Raw genomic sequence first — 12,098 nt, forward strand, 5'->3', positions numbered from 1 at the left:
TGAGGCTCAAAACACTTTTTGTTGGAAAGAGCGTAGTAGTGCACATTAATCGGCACGCTCATAGTTTTAATAGCTAACTCCAGGAACTTAAAATTCTGCCTTGCTATTCTGAGGATCTTAAGCAGAATTATTTTAATCATGATCACCGCTATGAATTTTCATATAAATGAACAAAAATGGTACATCCGAAAACATAGTGCTTCAAGCTGTGTTCATGTTAAAGCGTTTCTAAGCAGGTAATGTTTTCCTTATTATAGATGGCATTTTAAAGACCGTAATACATTCCTGAAAAAAAGAAGAAGACCAAAAATTTGAAATTGAGACAAACCTTGTTTATGAAATTTAGTAGAAGGATTTGCTAAATCTGTAAATTTGGTAAGAGTTCATAGTCCAGAATAGATCAAAAAGAGATTTGTTAGTCACCTTTTATTTTCTGATATAGTATAAATAGACCTATTGGTAGAATAGGTTAACAGTGCTTACTTCCAAATTTAAAAATTAGCCTTAGGGTGGGTCTAGCCTTGTTTACTTCTGTTTGAAAGCATTAGTAAAATTCCAGTTTAGCCACTTTCTGCTACCTTGGAAAGGGTTAGGCTAGGAAAATGAACATTACAGTAATGAATCAAGGGCCATTAACATACTCCAGGAAAGTATTACCAAGCATCCATGTCAACCCTCTTCTTGTTTCTAAGTCTTAGAAATATGCCTACTTCACAGGTTTATACATACTGGAATTTTGACAGTACAACATTTATTGTAATTTTCAGTTATCATTTTTTTTCACTGGTTTTAGTTCTGAAAATGCAATTTTTGTTGTTTGAGCAGAATTTAAGCCATATGAATAAGTTTTGTTCAAAATTTAAGAAACAAACTTTTGGAAACTTAACTTTATAAATTGGAATTGAGCAAAGTTGTGAAGCTAAAACAGTTTTGTTGTGCATTTTTAAGCAGAAGATCTATTTTGCAAGGTTTCAGCTTTAGGCTATACCACAAAGATTTCTTGGTCTTTAAAGGCCAAGGCCCTTTAGAAGAAGAAAAAGTGGTGGTAGGTAGATCTGCTTCAAAATATATTCCATGGACATATCTTAGTCTGTAGACTATCCCTGAAAGATTCATCCACTCTAAGCGTTTTCCAAGATTTTAGGTTTACCCCTCCAACTCCCCCCAATGTCACTAGATCCAGTCAGGATTTAGGAGAGACAGACAGACCAACAGAATTTATGATCTCTATATGTCACTTGGTAAATACCAAGTGCCATAAAAACTCAGTTCACCCTGTTGAAAAAATAAAAGACCTTGATATAAAAAAAGACACAATTTTGGCTGGTTTTGATGCCATTTCTATTTATAATTCTTGTGACATTAGAAAGTGTGAATTTGCTCTTCAAAAGAAACTAGAAGATAATATTGACTAGATGGATAAAACATTAGATATTGAAACAATTATGTGTCTTGTTTGCTTTTGCAAGAAATCTTCCTTATATATTCTGTAGCCTACTACAATCAATTTTTATCTGTATCATGGCTTCCCATGAGCCTTTCATCTTTCATCCTTTTTGGCCAATTTTATGCAGAATTTATTAATACCTTCACTTTGAATACTTTTCCTCAGAAATATTGTTGGTTTGTCAATTATGTTATCTCTGTGTGGGCTCTTGTAGAGATAGAATTTAACACTTTCTTGACTCATCTTAACACTTTGGAAACAAACCTTCAGTTCACCTTAGAAGTAGAAGATAATCATAAACTACCTTTTCTAGACTTCTTAATCTTCAATAAATCTCTCAGCCTTAAATATTTGAATTATAGAAAATCTACATATAATAATAGATATTTGCATTTCTCTTCCAACCACTCTCCTTGTGTAAAAAATCCCAAAAAAATTCTTTCAATGCAGTTTTTTCTGGACAGAATTTTTTGGCACATAGAATTTTCTTGGGATGTAGAATTATTTTGGAACATATAATTTTTGGAATTCAAATCTTTGGCTGAGAATTTCCTTACTGAATGATGCATTATCCAGTATAGCGTAATCATTCACGTTGTCAGTGAAACAATATAATACATCCTTAGACCACCCTCACATCTAGTCTTTTGAGACACAGATACTGTTGCAGCCCATACTCTGATGTATTATTGGAGTTGCTAACACCTTTTTGACATTATTCTAAGAATATATTTCCTGATTTCTGAGAATTTCTTGACATGTTTCAGAGAATTTTAAGAATGATGCATTATCTGGTATTGCATAATCATTAATGTTGTCAGTGAAACAACACAATATATCATATGACAGCCCTCACATCTGGTCTTGTGAGATAACAGCTGAGTCAACAACATTTATACCTTCTAAACAGTTTTGCATTGATTTTATGAAATTTATGCGTTTTTTAGGACTTTGAATTTTTTTTGGAACTTAGATTTTTTGGGGACTTGGAATTATTTTGGGACACTGAGAATTTCAAGAATGATGCATTATTTGGTATTACATAATTATTGCCAGTGAAACAAAACAATACATCCTGTGACAGCTATCACATCTGTTCATTTGAGACAATGATACTGTGGTAGCCCATACTCCAATGTACTATTAGATTTGCTAGCATCTTTTTGACATCTCATGACATGTTGAATTATTGAATGAAGCTGAATTATTTATATTCTTGGGACATATAATTTTTGGGGGATTATTTTGGGATACCAAGAATTTCTTGGTATATTTCAAAAATGAAGTGTCATCTAGTATTGCATAATCATTCTGGTTTTTGAGGATTTCATGGAAGGTTTCCTATACTTTCAAGAATGATGTGTTATCAGGTATCGCATAATGATTTACATTGTCAATTAAACAATACAATACATCCTGTGACAGCCCCCACATCTAGTCTTTTGACATAACAGCTGAGTCAACAACATTTTCAGCCTCTAAGCAATTTTCCATTGATTTTATGAAATTTACAGTTTTTTGAGGGACCTGGAATTTTTATTTTTGGTCTTAGAAGATTTTGGGACACCAAGAATCTCTTGGCATTTTTCAGAGAATTTCAAGAATGACAGGTTATCTGGTATTGCATAATCATTCATGTTGTCAGTGAAACAATACAATACATTCTATAAGACCTCACATCTTATCTTTTGACATACCAACTGAGTTAACAACATTTTTCAGCTTTTAAGCAGTTTTCCATTGATTTTATGAAATCTATGTAGCCTCCTTTGATGGAACAATATGTCCTGTGATGAACCATAGAACTGCTCTTTTGAGATAACAACTGAGTCATTATTTTTTTGGGGGGGGGCTTAGGATTCTCTAGGAGTTAGAATTACTTTGGGATACTGAGAATTTCATGGCATTTTCCCAAGAATTTCAAGGATTGCTTTACTAGTATTGTGTAATCATTCTAGTTTCCAAGAATTTCATGGATAGTCAGGGAGCCACACGAGAGAAATGTTGATATTTAAGGATTGAGGTTATCAGCAAGCAGCAGAAGGTTTGAGTGTTCAATCCAATGCAATCGACCATGCTGAAAAGGAAAATCGGCGTTATATAGTCGACAAATGGGTGCGACATCCACATTTCTTCAAATTCCCTAAAAATCCATCTTAACTGGCAAAAATTATATTAAAATCGATAAAAAATTACAGGTTACTCCAAAATTATTCAGCTATACCTCAGATCGAAGGTAATTAAATAAAGAATCATATTCTCTTTTCAAAACATTTTTATCTTTTGCCGTTCAGTTGTAATCACAAAATTTTGACGAAAAAGTTAACACAATTTATCTCTCTTTTGGATTAATCTTGATCCATCTTGAAAATTTGCCTGACTGAGGTGTATTTTTTTTTTAATGGCTTCTGTAGGAAATTTATTGTCCTACAAAATGACTGATCCAGAAACTCTCTAACTCTTCTCGTTTTTGAACTATTGACAGAAAAGCGGATTGACCCAATTTTTAGCTCGGATAAGCAGCGGCATCTATCCAGTGTGAATGCGTCAGGGTTCACCCGGCCAGATAGATTTTCCAAGATAAGCTGAATAGAAAAAGTCAAGCAAAGGAGTCTAAACACAAAATTATGGAGGACCTTAAACTTGATTTGCACTTGAGTGGAGCTTGATGCAAGAGGTGTAGACACTGAAGGTAGACTTTCCTTGTGAAACATATTTACAGTACAAAGGTTGTTGATATGTCCTGCTCTGAATGCCCAGGTCAGGCAGAAGCCAGGCACATGACCATGTAATAACTAATAAATAAGTTGAATAAAAAGTTGCGTAGTTGAATAAATTGAATAAGTTGCGTAGGCTAGTGGGAACTGTTTTTCATTAAACATTGTTCATTGAAGAATTCTCTACTTAAGCACCCATAGAATAAATTGCAGCTACATTTATTTAGATTTTATTGCTATTTTGACAGTTCTCTAGCCTACTCTTTTGGGTTCTCAACTACCAGTGAGTGTTGTCCTCTTGAGACTTGACTTGTGTAAACGGTCTCTCTTTTCTGGTTCTTTTCAATGTGAAGAGGAGGAATGCAAAATTCAACTGCATATCCCCAGACCATGCTGTAGAATCTACCATTAATTTAGATTCAAAAACAGAAGGTGGAATGATGGGTATTACCATGAATGAGTTGGCACTGGTGAAGTGGACTTTAACTCTTCCGTTCTGTGCCTCAGTCTCGTCTACATTCACTGAGATGCTATGCATTGTTCCCCAGACTGAGTTTGACTCCTCTCACCAGAAAGATCACCCTTCCTTTGTTCTGTGGCAACACATGGCTGTTGATAAAGTGAAGTCTGTTCTGGAAGCCAGGCTCAATCCCTTTCAATCCACTGATGAAGATATGCTGAATATTTATATGCTTGAGACAGTTGATAGTGAGATAGCTGACAGTCTCCTCAGTGTGTGATCTGTTGGAAGCAGAGTGGTTGATTGCTACTTGGATGGTGAAAAAGGTGCCTTTAGCAAAGTAAAGGTCATGAATAATGAGAAGGCGAAACAGAAAAAAGCAACCAATATTTCTAGTGCTGTAAATAGCCTTACCAATATTGAACTTCAAACTGTCAAAAGGGTATTGGTGAGTGTTTACTTTACAGGCGAAAGAGGACTTCACCATCTAAAGAATTTGCTTTCCCATGATCTTCTTCCATATGCACCTTCTATATTCCAGAGAAGTGCCATATCTGGAATGGTTGTGCTTCAGACAGGAACAAAGTAAAGGTCATGAATAATGAGAAGGCGAAACAGAAAAAAGCAACCAATATTTCTAGTGCTGTAAATAGCCTTACCAATATTGAACTTCAAACTGTCAAAAGGGTATTGGTGAGTGTTTACTTTACAGGCGAAAGAGGACTTCACCATCTAAAGAATTTGCTTTCCCATGATCTTCTTCCATATGCACCTTCTATATTCCAGAGAAGTGCCATATCTGGAATGGTTGTGCTTCAGACAGGAACAAAGTCAGCTCTTCTGGAGTATTCAAAAACAAAAATCAGCTTGAGCAAGTGGCCCATTAACCTCAAGATTAGCAGTGAGTCGACTCACTCAAGGGTGGTAGACTTGATGCCCTACCTCAGAAGCCATCCACCAAATCCATCAGAAACCGTTGAGAGCTATAGAAAATGGACATTTTCTACGCTTGTGTCTTTCAACAGCAACGTTAAGGAGCTGCACGTCCTTGCAGATAGATATGATGGGATTTTTGGATATTCCGATGAAGAAGGCAAGGTGATCTGCCTGAAGGACTGCGGTGGTTGTCATGAGCAGCGAGGATGTTCAAACAGGTCTCCAGTAGCTCTAGGTAGACACTCAAACTTAGATGACTGGAATTCGTTGCTCTCAAATTCCAAGACAAAGGCAAGACTGATTGAGCTTCTATTCGGTGAGTTTGAAAACTCAGTTCACCTGCTGCAAGCAGGGTTCACTGTGTACCTCTCAGGAGGCTCTTGAGACCAGATGAGAGTGGTGATGCTCAACAGAAGTGGAAATGCTGATACAAACTTTGAAGAGTGTTTGAGCTGTACCCATGAAGAGGCTGATACAAGAGTTGTGTTACACATGTTGGACTGTTTGGAGAGGGGTTTTGATGTTGTTTTGGTTGATGCAAATGACACAGATGTAGTTGTCATCTTGCTATATCACTACAAGTTATTCCTTGGGAACCACCCAAATTGTGAAAAGCGGAAAGTTTATGTCAGGTTCCACAGCTATTTAGTGCCTATACATCGGCTTTGCAGCAATTTACCGAATGATTTTGTTCACTCCATCTGCCTTCTTCATATGCTTTCAGGGTGTGATACCGTGGGTTTCATGTTTTCTAAAGGAAAACGAGTGGTGGCCAAGGCTGTCGAGAAATGGGGATTGGAGAAACCAATTGCTTTGCTTGTCCAAGAAATACAGAAGTCAAAGCTTGACCCTGCAGTTCTAGAAAAATTCAGTGTGATTTGCAAAAAGGTCGTTGTTGCCTCATATGGAAAAGACCCAGACCACTTTACCTCTCTTAATGAATTAAGAGTGCATTTGTACCCTCGAAAGCAGGAGCTTAAGTATTTGCCACCATCTGATGCTGCCTTTGAGTGTCATGCTAAGCATGTGTACCTGCAGTTGGACATTTTTTTGCAAGCAAATCAAGCAAAGCCACAGTTTCTGGATCCCCTGCAATTTGGCTGGATGTTTCAAGACAGTGAGGTTAGGCCAGTTGTGTCTACCCTTCAGGCATTTCCAGAAGGTGTGGTCCCCCAGTACTGCTCGTGCAAGCACTGTACAAAAAAATGTTCATGTGCTGGAAATAGACCTTGCGATTTACTTTGTGGCTGTGGTGGGAAGTGTTTTATGGATGAGTTTGATATGCTTGATGGATAATTTGATATGCTGAGCTACTTTTTAACTTTTGTAGTAACAAGTGCTGTTCACAAAATCTGTAGCAGGTGTTAGTATAGTAATTTTTTTTTTGTTTATTCAAGCTTGTTGAATAATAATCTTGTCAAGTTTACTAATAATTCTGATTAGGAATGAAAGAGAGTTGTAATCAAGGTCATTGTTGAGTATAGTGGCAATCTTCCTGTCTGAGATAATAAAACTATCCGCTACCAGCTGAATCTAGGTGTGGAATCTTTTCCAGCGCGAATAAAAAAAATTAAAATTGCAAGTTTCAAGGTCATTTGCGATGGTCCCTACTGTACTCGTCACTTCTGGCATCAGTTACGAAAGATTTGGCGATCATTGTGGAAATTTTTCCGAAACGTGATTTAATAGTAAAAAAAAACGGGAAATTTTCAATTTTCGGGGTCAAGCACCCCCCGGCCGAGTATATAACGCCCATTTTCGTGATCAGCGCTATCGATTACCCCATATTCCGTTGTCAAACCTTATGCTGCTCACTGATCACCTACCCAACACATTTTCATTGAGTGGCTCCCTGACTAGGAATGTTTCCGAGAATTTCAAGAATGATCCGTTATCTGGTATTGCATAATCACTCATGTTGTCAGTGAAACAATACAATGTATCTTTTGACAGCCCTCACATTTGATCTTTTGAGATAATTACTGAGTCAACAACATTTTTAGCTTCTAAGCAGATTTCAATTGATTTTCTGAGATTTATGGGTGTTTTTGGACTTCTTTTTAGTATAAGAATATTTTTTAAGTTTATTTTTACTTCAAATATTTTGAGGACTTTGAATTACTGGGGAGCTAGAATTATTTTGGGACTTTGGGACTATGTTAATCTTTCCTGCTGTCAAAATAGCTCTGAATTTTATAAGAGTTTTTGAAGGTGACATTTAAGTTATGTTTCTTAGAATTCTTTGCAGTTTGTCTCTTAATTTGGGAAAGTAGGGTAAAACAGTAAAGACTTTCTTATCACCCGCCAAAGGGATGATATCTGTTGGAGGTTGTGGAGATAATGCATCCATTTCTGCCTTTTTTTTATAACGAATTCCAGTCACTTGATAGGACATAAATTGCAAAACAAAATTTCCTTCATATAATTCAATTTGGGGATTATACAAGCTTTCGAGCATATTCTTATAACAATATGGGCTAAAGATACAACTACACCTATTTTTACGCAAGGAGAGTGGTTGGAAGAGAAATGCAAATACCTTTGTTATTCAGAGCTCATTCTTAAAGAATTGGGACAAAATTTAAGCTTTAGGGTAAAGAGTGAGGTATCGACAAGGGTTGAACCCCCTCATACACGCAATAAAAACATACGAATATAGAAGTTCTTTACGTAAATTAATTCGTAAGTTACGTATATTTCTTACCAACGAAAACGTTTATAAAAAATTAAAAGCTGTATTAGCTTTTTTAACTAATAAAAAAATTGGAGGGCAACTAGGCCTCCTCCCTCGCTCCTTTTTTCTCAAAATCTTCCGATTAATTGCAATTAATTAATATGCAAATCTCGTTTTAGTTATTTATGTGTGGAGAACCAAGATCAAAACAGGCATTAATTCAAAAACGTCCAGAAATTAAATAAAAAAACAAGTTTTTTTTTAAATGAAAGTAAGGAGCAACATTAAAACTTAAAACGAACAGAAATTACTCCATATATGAAAGGGGCTTTTCCTCCTCAACGCCCCGCTCTTTACGCTAAAGTTTCTTACTGTTTTAAAAATAGAGTTAAGAGAAAGAGTCAAACTTTCAAACAGTTCGTGGTAACGAACTGTAGTAAGGAGCGACCCGGCTCAATAGTAAACGAAACTCTAAAAAACGGAATTTTGATGCTAAAAGATACATCAAAAGAATCAGATTTTCATGCTGATTTTAAATATATAAGTTTCATCAAATTTAGTCTTTGCCATCAAAAGTTACGAGCCTGAGAAAATTTGCCTTATTTTTTAAAATAGGGGGAAACACCCCCTATAACACTATCACACCATCGCATTCAGCGTATCAGAGAACCCTATAGCAAAATTTCAAGCTCCTATCTACAAAAATGTGGAATTTCGTATTTTTTGCCAGAAGACAGATCACGGGTGCGTGTTTATTTGTTTTTTTTTTTTTTCCCAGGGGTCATTGTATCGACAAAGTTGTCCTAGAATGTTGCAAGAGGGCTCATTCTAACGGAAATGGAAAGTTCTAGTGCCCTTTTTAAGTGACTAAAAAAATTAGAGGGCACCTAGGCCCTCTCCCACGCTAATTTTTTCCCTAAAGTCAACAGATCAAAATTTTGAGATAGCCATTTTGTACCGCATAGTCGAAAACCATAATAATTATGTCTTTGGGGATGACTTACTCCCCCACAGTTCCTGGGGGAGGGACTGCAAGTTACAAACTTTGACTAGTGTTTACATACAGTACTGGTTATTGGGAAGTGTACAGACGTTTTCAGGGAGATTTTTTTGGTTTGGGGGGTGGGGTTGAGGAGAGGGGGCAATGTGGGAGGATCTTTCCTTGGAGGAATATGTCATGGGGGAAGAGAAATTCAATGAAAAGGGTGCAGGATTTTCTAGCATTACTATAAAGAAAACAATGAAAAAATAAACATGAAAAAGTTTTTTCAATTGAAAGTAAGGAGTAGCATTAAAACTTAAAACGCACAGAGATTATTACACATATGAGGGGTTCTAAAAATACTTTAGTATAAAGAGCGAGGTATTTAGAAGGAGATAAATACCTTGCTCTTTATGCTAAAGTATTTTTAGTAATTTCAACTATTTATTCTACGGCCTTTCTGATTCAGGGGTCTTTCTTAAAGAATTGGGACAAAACTTAAGATTTAGTGTAAAGAGCGAGGTATTGACGAGGGGACAAACCCCCTCATATATATAATAAAAATATAAGAATATAAAAGATTGTTACGTTTAAGACTAATAAAAATGTTAGTTAAAAATTAAAAGTTCTAGTTGCCTTTTTAAGTAACCGAAAAATTGGAGGGCAACTAGGCCTCCTTCCCCACCCCTTATATCTCAAAATCGTCTGATCAAAACTAAGAGAAAGCCATTTAGCCAAAAAAAGAATTAATTTTTCAAATTTCATTTTAATAATTTATGTGCGGAGAGACAAAATCAAACATTCATTAATTCAAAAACGTTCAGAAATTAAATAAAAAAACAAGTTTTTTTTAACTGAAAGTAAGGAGCGACATTAAAACTTAAAACGAACAGAAATTACTCCGTATATGAAATGGGTTGTCCCCTCCACAATCCCTCGCTCTTTACGCTGAAATATGACTCTTTGCCACAGTTCTACTTTTTAAAACAATTAAAAACTTTAGATTTTAGGTAGCATTGATCTGTCTCCCGTTTTCTTTCTTTTCAGCAGGTCTAGCAGGCAACCAGATGATCATAGAGATGCTTAATGGTTCATTCAAAAGCCATTTCGCATATCTACGTGCTTTTTATAAATTGTGCCATCTAAAAGTGCCAATATGACAGTAAAATGACACTTTTTGTGCCATTTCTCAAGGAACGGCACTAGCAGGTTACCAGAACATCGTAGACAGATTTTTTATAGCTCATTTGAAAGATGTTTCTCATATCTACGTTCTTCCTATAAATTCCACCATCTGAAAGTTCCTAATGGCACTAAAAAAAGGCATTTTCAGTGTCGTGCCTCAAGTAGAAAAGCTGGGTCTATTAGTAGTATCCTTTCTCTGTTTTTAACAACAGCCCTATCCCCAATGCACTATTGCAGTCACTAACCCCTCCTATAGTCTCTTTGGATACAAAAAGAGCCCTGTCCCAATGTGCTACTGGAGACATCGGGTCTGTCAAGCATCTGATATTATATAATCATTTATGGTTTATGAGGAAATTTCTGGAATCATTATTATCTGAGTTTTGTTTGCCAAATATATTTATTCAATAATTGAAGCGAGTTTGAAGTGAGATGAATTTTGATATGGATTCTAATATAAAATCCCGCGCCCTTTTCATTGAATTTCTCTTCCCCCATGACATATTCCTCTAAGGAAAGATCCTCCCACATTGCCCCCTCTCCTCAACCCCACTCCCAAACCAAAAAAATCCCCCTGAAAACGTCTGTACACTTCCCAATAACCAGTACTGTATGTAAACACTAGTTAAAGTTTGTAACTTGCAGCCCCTCCCCCAGGAACTGCGGGGGAGTAAGTCATCCCCAAAGACATAGTTATTATGGTTTTCGATTATGTGGTACAAAATGTCTGTCTCAAAATTTTGATCTGTTGACTTTAGGAAAAAATGAGCGTGGGAGAGGACCTAGGTGCCCTCTAATTTTTTGGTCACTTAAAAAAGGCACTAGAACTTTCCATTTCCGTTAGAATGAGCCCTCTTGCAACATTCTAGGAAACTTTGTCGATACGATGACCCCTGGGAAAAAAACAAACAAACAAATAAACACGCACCCGTGATCTGTTTTCTGGCAAAAGATACGGAATTCCACATTTTTGTAGATAGGAGCTTGAAATTTTTGCTATAGGGTTCTCTGATACGCTAAATGCGATGGTGTGATAGTGTTATAGGGGGTGTTTCCCCCTATTTTCCAAAATAAGGCAAATTTTCTCAGGCTCGTAACTTTTGATGACAAAGACTAAATTTGATGAAACTTATATATTTAAAATCAGCAAGAAAATCTGATTCTTTTGATGTATCTTTTAGCATCAAAATTCCGTTTTTTAGAGTTTCGTTTACTATTGAGCCGGGTCGCTCCTTACTACAGTTCGTTACCACGAACTGTTTGAAAGTTTGACTCTTTCTCTTAACTCTATTTTTAAAACAGTAAGAAACTTTAGCATAAAGAGTGGGGCGTTGAGGAGGAAAAGCCCCTTTCATATATGGAGTAATTTCTGTTCGTTTTAAGTTTTAATGTTGCTCCTAACTTTCATTTAAAAAAAAACTTGTTTTTTTTATTTAATTTCTGGACGTTTTTGAATTAATGCATGTTTTGATCTTGGTTCTCCGCACATAAATAACTAAAACGAGATTTGCATATTAATTAATTGCAATTAATCGGAAGATTTTGAGAAAAAAGGAGCGAGGGAGGAGGCCTAGTTGCCCTCCAATTTTTTGATTAGTTAAAAAAGCAACTACAACTTTTAATTTTTTATAAACGTTTTCGTTGGTAAAAAATATACGTAACTTACGAATTAATTTACGTAACGAACTTCTATATTC

The 12,098-nt window shown here is 35.9% G+C and overlaps 1 protein-coding gene across 1 annotated transcript in view; it reads left to right on the forward strand.

Annotated features, from left to right (window-relative positions):
* Window positions 1-281: 281 nt before the first annotated feature.
* The window catches only part of LOC136028405 (coronin-1C-A-like), a 126,364-nt gene continuing 114,547 nt past the window's right edge, over window positions 282-12,098 (forward strand). The window contains exon 1 of the mRNA XM_065706227.1: window positions 282-375. The gene's annotated coding sequence lies outside the window, so the exon portion shown is untranslated. The remainder of the gene's footprint in view (window positions 376-12,098) is intronic.

This window comes from Artemia franciscana, chromosome 6 (genome assembly GCF_032884065.1).
Source record: "Artemia franciscana chromosome 6, ASM3288406v1, whole genome shotgun sequence".
Lineage (NCBI taxonomy): Eukaryota > Metazoa > Arthropoda > Branchiopoda > Anostraca > Artemiidae > Artemia > Artemia franciscana.